This window comes from Odocoileus virginianus, chromosome 8 (assembly GCF_023699985.2).
Source record: "Odocoileus virginianus isolate 20LAN1187 ecotype Illinois chromosome 8, Ovbor_1.2, whole genome shotgun sequence".
Taxonomy (NCBI): Eukaryota; Metazoa; Chordata; class Mammalia; order Artiodactyla; family Cervidae; genus Odocoileus; species Odocoileus virginianus.
Window position 1 is genome coordinate 75,430,040 of NC_069681.1, and position 13,634 is coordinate 75,443,673.

Consider the following 13,634-nt stretch of genomic DNA (forward strand, 5'->3'; position numbering starts at 1 on the left):
AGAAAGCTGAATGCCAAAGAATTGATACTTTTGAACTGTGGTGTTGAAGGAGACTCTTGAGAGTCCCTTGGACTGCAAGGAGATTCAACCAGTCGATCCTCAAGGAAATCAGTCCTGAATATTCATTGGAAGGACTTATGCTGAAGCTGGAACTCTAGAGCTTTGGCCACCTGATACGAAGAGCTGACTCCTTTGAAAAGACCCTGATGCTGGGAAAGATTGAGGGCAGGAGGAGAAGGGGACGACAGAGGATGAGATGGTAGGATGGCATCACTGACTCAACGGACATGAGTTTGAGCAAACTTCAGGAGTTGGTGATAGATAGGGAGGCCTGGTGTGTTTCAGTCCGTGGGGTTGGAAAGAGTCGGACACAACTGAGCGACTGAACTGAACTGTGATTAAAAAAACACCAAACTTAAAAAAAAAGTGCCAAGTTGCTTCAGTCGAGTCTGACTCTTTGTGACCTTATAAACTGTAGCCCACCAGGTTCCTCTGTCCATGAGGATTCTCCAGACAAGAATACTGGAGTAGGTTGCCATGCCCTCCTTCAGGGGATCTTCCTCACCCCAGGCATTGAACCCACATCTCCCGGATTGGCAGGTGGATTCTTTGCCACTAGTGTCACCTGGGAAGCTCCCTTCCCCACCCCCCACTCCACAAAAAGAGTAAGTAAAAGTTTTCCAAGCAAAGGGACCAAGACTGAGGGGAGGACAAGAAATGGAGAAGTTGGTGTAGCCTGAACTTGATCTGTGTGGGATCGAGGGCCGGGGATGAAGTTAGAGTTGGATAGAAGTGGTTGATATAGGTTCAGGGTGCCCAACAAAGAGCATGGCTTGATATCAGTCAGGATGGTGTCCACATTTGACTCAGGCTTTATATAAATCAGTTGGGCTAACACATGGAGGATGGATTACAGAGGGACATGAAGAGAAACAGGGAAACCCATTTGGAGAGCTTTACTATAATCTAGGTTAGAAAAGATGATGGCTTGAACTGTCTGGATGGGAGAGAGCAGAGGAGGCATGAGGCTGGATTCTGGGTGTGTTTTAAAGTACAGTCAACAGCCAAACTGACCCCTTCAGTGTCACTTTCAATCAGTCACATAAGAGAAAGGGTTACAAAAGAGATAGTGATAATTCTGTAGAGACAAATTTATATGTAGAAACATGAATGTTTCTAAAGAATGGCAGCAGCACTAAGGAAAGCCAAGTTAATCAGCGCTGCTTCTGTGGCTGCCTGTGGATCTGTGTCCCTGTGTTTACTCCCTGAAGAACCTGACATTCTTCTCTTTGCCCTTGGCCCAAAGTCCATCATCCTCCCTATCCTTTTCTCCAGAGAGGTTATGATCATGCTAACGACACACATGCCAACCAGTCATTGCGAGTGGAGTGGTGGAAACCACCTTCCTCCAGATGGTAGTTGACAAGGGTGCAGTCTGTTCTCAGACAGGTGGGTGGAGACTCACTTGGTTCCGGTGACTCAGATCCCATGCGTGGAGAGCTCTGTCCAGCCCCATAAACCAGGTCAGTGTTCATCTAGCCATCCTGATATCTGTCCAACTCCGGCAAAGTCCCGCTTGGCTTTGCCCACCCAACACTGGGGCACAGTTTCTTCCTGAATACCACAGCCATGTTTCTGCCAGGGTCTTGGATTCCAGTCCCAGTTCTGGCAAAGCTCCCAGTTAAACGTCTCTAATTAAAAAAAAAAAAAAAAAAAGTCTTTTCTGATGCTCAGCTTCGATTGAAAGGAATGCCCAGTCTCTCTTCTGTAACTATCCTCTGGTTTCTGCCTATTCCCCCTTTAAACTGTTGTTCACTAGACTCTAAGCCATCTAGTATTTCCTGGAGGAATAAAAGGAGTCCCTTTTGTTTACACATTACAAGATAACCCTAATCATGAGAACTGTCCAACAAATATTCACTGTACCATGTACTGCTTCTACATGGACCCTGCCTGATTAGCTTTCTGGTCCACACATGAAACTAGGTCATCACTACAATGGTCCTTTGGAATATCTATTTGTATCAATACCTAAAATCAATGCCTAATCAACATCAATACCTAAAAGCCTTCTTTACAAAAATAACAAAAGGATTAATTAAGAATGACTGAGTTCAGAAAAGGCAAATTGTCTTTGAATCTGTCAAGAATCACAAATAAAATGTAAAACATCTTCATTAGAAAAATGTGAAAGGACATAAAACCAGAAAAATAAACTCCTCTCATAACCCTGACCCCAAATCTCCTAGCACACCCTATTTGTCTTGTTTTCTACATTTCTTGTAATTATTTGGACTCAATGTAAATATAAAATTTCAAATCCTGCTCTTTTTTTCACTACCATAAACACATCATGACTCTTTGTAAATATCATAGTGAATGACTGATCAGCCCTTCATAAGATCATATAACAACATATATATATATATATATTTACATTTATTATTTTTTACCTCAGGTGGAACAGGTCCTTGAATATGACTTTTATATCATCTGCCTTGCTAACCCAAGCATTTTGGGAAGTTCCTAAGAAACAATTGTCTAAGATTTAGTTACAATTAAGAATGAAAATTAAAAGTCCTTAAACTGTATCATTAGCTTCTTCTCAAAAGATTTTTTTTTTTTGATGTGGATCACTTTTAAAGTCTTTATTGGGTTTGTTACAGTATTGTTTCTGTTTTTGGCTTTATGGCTGCTAGTCATATGGTATCTTAGCTCCCCAACCAGGGACTGGGCTTGCACTTTTTGCATTCAAGGCAAAGTCTTAACCCCTGGGAAGTCCCCATCATCAACTCTTACACACTCAAAGTTGGATGTATTTTAAATGTGCATTAACTTTCTTCCTTTTTGCTATTTATAGCCCAGTCAGTCTATCGTCCTTTAGACCCAGGTGTTTGGGCCCTTGGCAATTGGTAAAGATTTATATTTTGATTGGCCTTCCCTGGTGGTTCAGTGGTAAAGAATCCACCGGCAGTTCAGGAGACATAGGTTCAACCCCTGGTTTGGGAAGATCCTCTGGAGAAGAAATGGCAATCCACTTCAGTATTCTTGCCGGGAGAATCCCACAGACAGAGGAGCCTGGCAGGTTACAGTCCGTGGAATTGCAGAGTCAAGCACGAGTTAGCATGAGAATACATATGTTTTGATCATGTACATAGTGGAACAAATATACTCATATAGTTGGTGATCCATGTTTCTGCCTCCAAAAATCCTTAATGCCAGCTATTTCTCCTTTCAAAGTTGAATTGAATTAAACTTCATTTCAGTTCAGTTCAGTCACTCAGTCGTATCCGACTCTTTGTGACCCCATGGACCACAGCACATCAGGCTTCCCTGCCCATCACCAACTTCTGGAGTTTACTCAAGCTCATATCCATTGAGTCAGTGATGCCATCCAACCATCTCATCATCCTCTGTCATCCCCTTCTCTTCCCACCTTCAATCTTTCCCAGCATCAGGGTCTTTTCAAATGGGTCAGCTCTTTGTTTCAGGTGGCCAAAGGATTGGAGTTTCAGCTTCATCATCAGTCCTTCCAATGAATATTCAGGACTTATTTCCATTAAGATGGACTGGTTGAATCTCTTTGCTGTCCAAGGGACTCTCAAGAGTCTCCTCCAATACCACAGTTCAAAAGCATCAATTCTTTGGCGCTCATCTTTCTTTATAGTCCAACTCTCACATCCATATATGACTATTGGAAAAACTATAGCTTTGACTTGGAGAAGGAAACACCAACCCACTCCAGTATCCTTGCCTGGAGAATCCCATGGACGGAGGCGCTTGTAGGCTATAGTCCACGGGGTTGCAAAGAGTTGGACACGACTGAGCGACTTCACTCACTCACTCATAGCTTTGACTAGACGGACCTTTGTCAGCAAAGTAATGTCTTTGCTTTTTAATATGCTGTCTAGGTTGCTCATTGCTTTTCTTCCAAGGAGCAAGTGCCTTTTAATTTCATGGCTGCACAATTAGTTTTTTTATTTTTTAAAGAGATTTCACAATATCCTTGAAGAAAGTGGAGTTGCCCTGGAACATTACATAACTAGGGTCTTGGAACTAGGATGAAAGTTATGTTACTATCACGTCTTACATGACAGGAACAACATTCTTTTGGTGTCTTGATGGAGCAATAGTTTTGAGGAGCCAACAGGAAAAAAAATGCCATTGTTTGCCTGGCTGATTTTAAAGTCTCATTTTCATGGAATGAAATTCATTTAAATGTCATTCTAAGGCAGTTTTTAGTTATTACATTCTAGTGATGGAGGAGTTTGTAATGTATTCATAGAAATAATTAAATGCTTATAATAGAGCTCTTGTTCACCATTTCTGAACACTGCATTCTTCTAAACCATAAAAGCTCAGAACCCTCCTATTATCTCTGATTGATCTCCCAAAATGCCCTCTCATTCAATTTGAAGTAGTAAAACACGTTGAGGATTTTGAGAACCTGAAAGGGAAGTTCATAGAGGTTGATGGAGCTAAGCAGCCAGAATTAGAAGTTTTCTTTTGAAAATGCATTACCTTGAACAACATTCAGCTAAAACTCTTGAGGAAAATGTAGATAGCGGGAGAGACAGAACCTTTAGGTGGGTTAGATTTCCCACGCTCTGTGTTGTAGGGATAAAGTTCCAGAAAGAAGTCATCAAAGCATGAAGGGTCTAGGCCACCAACACAGCAATCTTCATCCCAGGGAACATGACTAAATTTCTCCTGTTTTAGTGACAGAAAGGAAAATTCTTCTTCTGCAAAACCTGCTCCCACTTCCACTGTCAGATTGCCTCAGATTTGTAGAAACTGTATCAGCATTTTGTGAAGGTGAAAGAGCTCTGATACAAAGGGCTACATTTGCTCTGAAGGCCTGGCAGGGACAAAGTAAGATTCTTTTTCTCCCTGGAGGGCTGGATGGTGCAATAAAAGATGAGCATGTGAGTAAGGGGTACAAAGAAGAACTATAAAGGACACAGTCCAGTCCTTTTTGATAGGAAGGAGGTCTTATTTTTAGTTTTCTATTCTCCTGGTTAGAAAAACATACTTCATCAACTAATTTTGACCTTTTCCATCTCCGTGGTTTTGTTTTACAACATCAGTTTACAGATTTCCGTGTTTTGCCCTCGTGTCTCTTCGTGCTAGATTAACCCACTCGAATAGAATCAGTTGTAAATGCGTTCCTACTTTTTTAGCTCTGTGGAATATCAGGGTTTTCTTTGTTTGTTTTTGTAGGATGTAATCTTCCAAACGGCCTGGTAAATTTTAAAAGAAAATCAGAGATATTCAGACTTCAGCTGTGCAAGGATCTTTTTTTTAAAAAAAATCGAAGGATAACTGTTTTACAATGCTGTGTTAGTCTCCACTCTACAATGAAGTGATCAGCTATATGTACACGTGTATCCCCTCCCGCTTGAACCTCCTTCCCACTCCCCACTCCCATCCCAGCCCTCGAGGTCATCACAGAGCCCTGAGCGGAGCTCCCTGTGTTACACGGCGGCACCCCACTAAGCTGCCTATTTCACACATAGTAGTGTTTATATGTCAATGCTACTCTCCCACTTCATCCCGCCCTCACCTTCCCCTCTGCGTCTACAAGTCCATTCTTTCTGGCTGCTTCCCTATTGCTGCCCTCTCTGCACTGATTTTGACCACCCTGCTCTGTGGCACAGGGACTTCAGACCACTTCTGTACCTTATGTTTCCATTCCATTTACACCAAATGACCCCTTACACACTGATCATCAATGCTGCCAGAACTAGAGTGTGATTGGAGAAATCGATGCTTGTATTCTTTAAATTAAAATTAAAACAAAAGACCAATGCTCAGAGAAACAGATGAAGAAGGGTCTGCCTGTTTTAAGAAAGTCTGAAGGATTACCTTCCAGATCTGCAAACCCCATGCATTAGGAGGCGATTATTGACTTTGTAAAAGAATTCTTGACTTTGCAAAGGAGCCACTAGAGGATTGTTTGAAAGCTCTGTTGCATTGAAAATCATTTGGTTTACCTACCTTTAATTTACACCAAGAGCTCTTCTCTTGGGTAAAGCCAGTGATACCCTGCAAATGGCCAAGGATGCCAACCACTTACCAGAGAAAGTCTGACAGGTAACAGCTGTTAAAACTGGGTCGGCAGGAATTGCTTGAAGGATTAATGACGGGCAGACATCCATACGTTGCGCTAAAATGTCCCCACTTCCGGGAAGCAGCCTGGTCTTGTCTGTCAATGGAGATCTGTTTGACTTGGTGAGATAATTATAAGCTGCTGATCTCAGATCCTGGCTGAGATAATACGGTTACAAAAATACACAAGGTGAATTAGTTCTAGTACAGAACCTTGAGATGAGAATTGTAGGGAGGGTCCAGAATCATTTTAAATACTGAACATTTTCAGAGTTCCTGTTGTGCATTTTAAGCTTGTCTAAATGGAAAAGCACAAGGTGAGTTAATGAAGAATGTGGAATGCTCAGATCATAGCTTAATTATAGTTCTGTGAAAAATAGTAAGTTAACATTTACCGAGCATGACACACACCATGGCCAGCCAGTGTACTGGGCATTTTCTATCCCATTGAACACAAAGTCATAAATTGATGAACCCGACAATTTAAACCATGTTTAAAGGCAATCTTTCTTTAAGTTAGAAGCAAAGTCTCCCTTACTTTAGGCTGGGATTTTCTTCCTAATAGCAAGGATTTTACATTTGCAAAGGGACACATAATGTCGAACTCATAGGTAATTAAACATTGACTTCAGTGCATCTAAATTATAGCTCCTTTTATAAAAAAGCTTAGAGTTAGGCATTATACATGTGCGATATGGCTTAAAAGTAAGATTAAAGTCTCATTTCACTTGCATTTATTTCCTCAAATAGCTTCCTAGGGTTTCTCTTTCCTTCCTCTTCTTGCATCCCCAGGGATTTTGCCGCAGAAAGAAACTCCAAGCTCTCTTGTAGACGGAGACAGAAGAGTCATTCTCGCCCAGAGACGGACATGGCTTTTCCGCTGTAGAGAAAGGGCACCCATCGGAGTCCTTTTCCTCCTCACGTTGCGTGTGTGCTAAGTCACTTCAGTCGTGTCTGACGCTTTGCGATCCCAACTGTAGCCCACCAGGCTCCTCCGTCCAAGGAATTCTCCAGGCAAGAATACTGGAGTGGGTTGTCATGCCCTCCTCCAGGGAATCTTCCCAACCCGGGATCGAACCTGCATCTCTTTACGTCTCCTGAATTGGCAGGTGGGTTCTTTACCCCTAGGGCCTCCTAGGAAGCCCTTTGCCTCCCCACTGGTGCTGAATGTCTCAAAACTGAAATTTTATGAAAGACCTTAACGGGATTAAGCTCTGGCCAAAACAATCGCCCTTGGCAGTTCTGCAAACTCTCTCTGAAAGTTGGCGTGACTCACAGTGCCCTCACTGGGCCTTTCCGGTTCTTACACCTCTCTACCCACCTACTTCCTTACTCACCTGAGCTCTATTTTTAGGCATCGATGTTATTTCATGGACTGATTTATAGCATGACAGCCTTGTTAGTTACCTTCAGCTGACATTGTTTTCTCATTGCTGCATGCATCCTGTCTTGTCTCCTCCGACAAGACCTACCTGTTCATCGTGACAGGTGTGTCCGCAGGTGACTCACACTCCCCCACAGTGCCTGGGAGAGCACGAGTCAGACAACACGTGTGCTTCTGACTCTCAGCTCTGTGTTGGAGGCTTGGATCTCCGACCTGGTGAGCTTGAGAGGTCAGGGCTTGAAACAGTAACAGTTACTGATATCTAGGAAGGGATGTTATTTTTTGAACTTTTTATTTTATATTGGGGTATCACCAATGAACAATGTTGTGATAGTTTTAGGCTAACAGAGAAAGGGGTCCACCACACATCCATGTATCCATTCTCTCTCGAACCCCCCTCCTATCCAGGCTGCCAAGTAACAATGAACAGAGTTCCATGAGCTATACAGTAGTTCCTTGTGGTTATCCATTTTAAATATAGCAGTGTGTACATGGGACATTATTTTTAACATTCACATTTATTCAATATTTTGAAAGTGAAAGTCACTTAGTCATGTCTGACTCTGCGACGCCATAGGCTGTAGCCTGCCAGGCTCCTCTGCCCATGGAATTCTCCAGGCCAGAATACTGGAGTCACCATTCCCTTCTCCAGGGGATCTTTCCAATCCAGGGATAGAACCCAGGTCTCCACCTTGCAAGTGGATTCTTTACCATCTGAGTCACCGGGGAAGCCCTATGTGAAAGTTCCTCAGCTGTGTTTGACTGTTTGTGACCCCCTGGACTATACAGTCCATGAAACTCTCCAGGCCAGAGTACTGGAGTGCGTAGCCTTTCCTTTCTCCAGGGGGTCTTCCCAACCCAGGGAATCTTCCCAACCCATGGATCGAACCCAGGTCTCCCGAATTGCAGGCAGATTCTTTACTAGCTGAGCCACAAAGGAAGCCCTATTCAATATTAGATCTTGCCTAAAAGTTTCTTCCTTGACAGGTGAAAATTACATTGACTTCTCCTATTTCACCTTCTCAATATACTTGAAAAGGTCACAATTCTACAAATATGTCATAATTCTACAAATGTCATGCACTTCAGAGACAAGACATACACCACACCTGCAGTTTCTTTAAATCAATAGTACAGTGTTACTGTTGCTGATGCTTCAAACAGCTCTTAATCTCTTCCCTGCATAATACACCAGGCTCTCTTTCTCCCAGGGCTTCATCTGACTGTTTACATGTTTGAATTTCTGCTTTTTCTGGTTACCTTCCTCTTAGGGCCCTCTGTCCCGCTCCAACCTGAGTTACTGCCTCCTCAGCTTGCTTTATTGCTGTTATTCAGGCTTTCTTTCAGCCCTATCCTCACTGGATCCACTTCTCTTACATCCTTTCTAATTTAATCCCTAGTTTTGCCTGAGTTACCATTCTCCAATATCTAGGAATGTTACTTGCATGAAATAATGGCTTTATTTTACACAACTTGGAATTGCTAGTTTTGCAATGCAGGGGATGTTTCTTCAGGAGAAAATAAGAGAATGGGGGAGGTAAGAAAAATTTTTTTTTTATCGTGGGTAACTTAAGATGTGTTCATAACTTTTTTTTTAACTTGTTTCCTGCCAGTGGTCTACTGTCATAAACGACAGTGGGATGAAAGAGAGGGAGAAAAGGAAGAGGCTGGCAAGATAAGGATGCTGAAAGAAAAGATAAGGGGCCACCGAGTGACTTCCCTGGTGTTTATAGCCCTGCTTCCACTCTACCTGTACGGGTTCCATCTCTAGTTAGGAAACTTAAGATACCGGCCAAAAGAAAAAAGGTCACTGTGAGGTCACTTCCTCCCTGTTTTCCAAGGCCAACCTTGCATTTCAAGGTACTGTTATCTCCAAGGAAGCTGGTTTACAGTTACATGCCTGTCATAAGCTGTTGCTTCAGAGTTCAAGACACAGGCTCAAGTGACTGTATTTCTACTGGAAGTGATGCCAGTGGAGGCGCAGGCAAGTGTGTTTATGCAGGTGGTATTGGTGATTAAGGTGGGCTCCCGTGTCTGCTCGTTGTCTAGTTTCCAGGCTATTAAACAGTAAAGTTGGCTGTGATGGTTTCAAGAAGTATTGGGTATCAATATTGGGTCTATCAGGGGTAGCCCCTGACTTCCAAAGTGGAGGACATTGGAGGGGGTCACAGTTTTGCTGGAAGGACTGAAGCCAAGAGGCTTTTCTAGAAGCAGTGGTTCTATATGGCACTCACTGTTTTTATTTATTTATTATTTTTTTTCCATTTATTTTTATTAGTTGGAGGCTAATTACTTTACAGTATTGTAGTGGTTTTTGCCGGACATTGACATGAATCAGCCATGGATTTGCATGTGTTCCCCATCCCGATACCCCCTCCCACCTCCCTCCCCATCCCATCCCTCTGGGTCTTCCCAGTGCACCAGCCCTGAGCACTTGTCTCATGCATCCAACCTGGGCTGGTGATCTGTTTCACCCTTGATAGTATACTTGTTTCAATGCTATTCTCTCAGAACATCCCACCCTCGCCTTCTCCCACAAAGTCTAAAGGTCTGTTCTGTACATCTGTGTCTCTTTTTCTGTTTTGCATATAGGGTTATCGTTACTATCTTTTAAAATTACATATATATGCATTAGTATACTGTATTGGCCTTTATCTTTCTGGCTTCCTTCACTCTGTATAATGGGCTCCATTTTCATCCATCTCATTAGAACTGATTCAAATGAATTCTTTTTAATGGCTGAGTAATATTCCATGGTGTATATGTACCACAGCTTCCTTATCCATTCGTCTGCTGATGGGCATCTAGGTTGCTTCCATGTCCTAGCTATTATAAACAGTGCTGCAATGAACATTGGGGTACACGTGTCTCTTTCAGATCTGGTTTCCTCAGTGTGTATGCCCAGGAGAGGGATTGCTGGGTCATATGGCAGTTCTATTTCCAGTTTTTAAGGAATCTCCACACTGTTCTCCATAGTGGCTGTACTAGTTTGCATTCCTACCAACAGTGTAAGAGCGTTCCCTTTTCTCCACACCCTCTCTAGCATTTATTGCTTGTAGACTTTTGGATAGCAGCCATTCTGACTGGAATGTAATGGTACCTCATTGATTTGCATTTCTCTGATAATGAGTGATGTTGAGCATCTTTTCATGTGTTTGTTAGCCATCTGTATGTCTTCTTTAGAGAAATGTCTGTTTAGATCTTTGGCCCATTTTTTGACTGGGTCATTTATTTTTCTGGAAGTGAGCTGCAGGAGTTGCTTGTATATTTTTGAGATTAATCCTTTGTCTGTTTCTTCATTTACTATTATTTTCTCCCATTCTGAAGGCTGTCTTTTCACCTTGCTTATAGTTCCCTTTGTTGTGCAAAAGCTTTTAAGTTTAATTAGGTCCCATTTGTTTATTTTTGCTTTCATTTCCAATATTCTGGGAGGTGGGTCATAGAGGATCTTGCTGTGATTTATGTCGGAGAGTATTTTTCCTATGTTCTCCTCTAGGAGTTTTATAGTTTCTAGTCTTACATTTAGTTCTTTAATCCATTTTGAGTTTATTTTTGTGTATGGTGTTAGAAAGTGTTCTAGTTTCATTCTTAAAAATATGGAACGCTTCATGAATTTGTGTGTCATCCTTGCGCAGGGGCCATGCTAATCTTCTCTGTATCATTCCAATTTTAGTATATGTGCTGCTGAAGTGAGCACTCACTGTTTTTATTTAGATGGTCTGCTTCTTTGGGGTAGTGGAGAACTGAATGATGGAGATTATAGAGATAGCCTAAGACTTTCCAACACACATTGTGGTGCTGGATGTGGGGACCTCCTTCAAATACTCTTTCCAATTTCATTGGTAGGAAAATCAAAAGAACACCATGTCTGAAAGCGTTCAAAGTTTCCAGACTGCAAAATCTCACATTCCCTCTTACCCAGACCTCATGTACCTTATTTTGAACACCATCAGCATGGGTTTACACAAGTAAGCAATCCAAGGAGAAAGCTGAGATGAGTATCTAGGAATCCTAATTGAATCTGACATGCTATGTATGTAAAATTGGAGCTGGCTGACAGTTTGCCGAATTATATTTCTTATCAGTTCAGTTCAGTTCAGTCATTCAGTCGTGTCTGACTCTTTGCAACCTCATGAACCACAGCACACCAGGCCTCCCGTCCATCACCAACTCCCGGAGTTTACACAAACTCATGTCCATCGAGTCGGTGATGCCATCCAGCCATCTCATCCTCTGTTGTCCCCTTCTCCTCCTGCCCCCAATCCCTCCCAGCATCAGGGTCTTTTCCAATGAGTCAACTCTTCGCATGAGGTGGCCAAAGTATTGGAGTTTCAGCTTCAGCATCAGTCCTTCCAATGAACACCCAGGACTGATCTCCTTTAGGATGGACTGGTTGGATCTCCTTGCAGTTCAAGGGACTCTCAAGAGTCTTCTCCAACACCACAGTTCAAAAGCATCAATTCTTCGGCACTCAGCTTTCTTCACAGTTCAACTCTCACATCCATACATGACCACTGGAAAAACCACAGCCTTGACTATACGGACCTTTGTTGGCAAAGTAATATCTCTGCTTTTTAATATGCTATCTAGATTGGTCATAACTTTCCTTGCAAGGAGTAAGCGTCTTTTAATTTCATGGCTGCATTCACCATCTGCAGTGATTTTGGAGCCCCCCAAAATAAAGTCTGACACTGTTTCCACTGTTTCCCATCTATTTGCCACGAAGTGATGGGACCAGATGCCATGATCTTAGTTTTCTGAATATCAGATGTCAAAAAGCTTACCTGTCTGAAATGACTTACCAAAATTACTTACTAGGGTGGCCATGTTAGTCATTCCTTAGGTCCTGTTACCCAAGACCCTATTAGGATGCTATATTAGAATAAAAATACTCATTATGTCCCATGAATAATTGAGTATAAATTTAATGGTCACATTACCTAGTCAGTCACCTGCCAGATCCCAAGGGGATAGAATGTAGCATTGGTGAAGGTGTTAGTCGCTCAGTCGTGTCTGACTCCATGTGACCCTATGGACTGTAGGTTCCTCTGTCCAGGGGATTCTCCAGGCAAGGATACTGGAGTGGGTTGCCATGCCCTCCTCCAGGGGATCTTCCCAACTCAGGGATTGAACCCTGGTCTCCTGCACTGCAGGCAGATTCTTTACACTCTGAGCCACCAGGGAAGTGTTGGCAAATCTGGATAAATGAAGAGTGATTAGAAAAACTGTAGAGCATGGGCTCTTCAGTGGAGAGTATTAGTGCAGAGACAGACAGAAAGTATCAGAAGACAGTGGACTCTGGAAGAAGATTCATGAAAGAGGGTCCAGAAGATGTAAAAATCAATTCCCTAGTCACTATTTTCCCAGGTGGTACTAGTGCTAAAGAACCCACCTGCCAATGCAGGAGATTTAAAAGATGTGGTTCGATCCCTGGGTCAGGAAGATCCCATGGAGGAGGGCATGGCCACCCACTATAGTATTCTCACCTGGAGAATCCCATGGACAGAGGAGCCTGGTGGGCTGTAGTCCATGGAGTTGCAAAAAGTCAGACACGACTGAAATGACTCAGAACACACAGTCACTATTTTAACTATGGATAGCTCTGTGTTTGTAGCATATAGTTATGATTAAATTTGGTTGCAAGTAACATATAACAGTGATTCTTAAGCAAGATTGTTTTTCTCTTACATTCTGTAAGCCCAGAGACAGTTGCTTCTGAGATAGATCGTACTTCATAGTTTCAGGAGAACCCAAACTTTTTTTGTTTGGTTGGTTGGTTGTTTTTGCATGTATAGTTTCCATTCTCCAGATTATCTCATGACTCAAGATTGCTGCTGGAGCTCCACCCACTGCAGCTGCATTCTCATCAACAGATAGGTGGAAGGGAAAAAGAAGGATATGACCCCTCTCCTCCATTTTTACTTACATCTCTTAAGCCAGAACTTAGACATAATTTCTTACATTTAGCTGCAGGAGGAGTTAAAAAAGCATGGTCCTCATTTTGTACTGTGAAAATGATGGATTCTATTACTATAGAGAAATCAGGGAAAACTCTGAGTCTCTGCCACAGGATTACAGCTCCCATCTATCCATCCCATCCCCTCCCATCCCAACCCAACCATTGTTGAGGTTCAGGCACACA

General features: G+C 42.5%; 1 non-coding gene across 1 annotated transcript; it reads right to left on the reverse strand.

Moving 5' to 3' along the window:
- Positions 1–11,082: 11,082 nt before the first annotated feature.
- LOC139036395 (U6 spliceosomal RNA) lies at positions 11,083–11,189 on the reverse strand. The gene has a single exon (XR_011489187.1). It is a non-coding gene; the product is annotated as a U6 spliceosomal RNA (small nuclear RNA).
- Between the last annotated feature and the right edge of the window lie 2,445 nt (positions 11,190–13,634).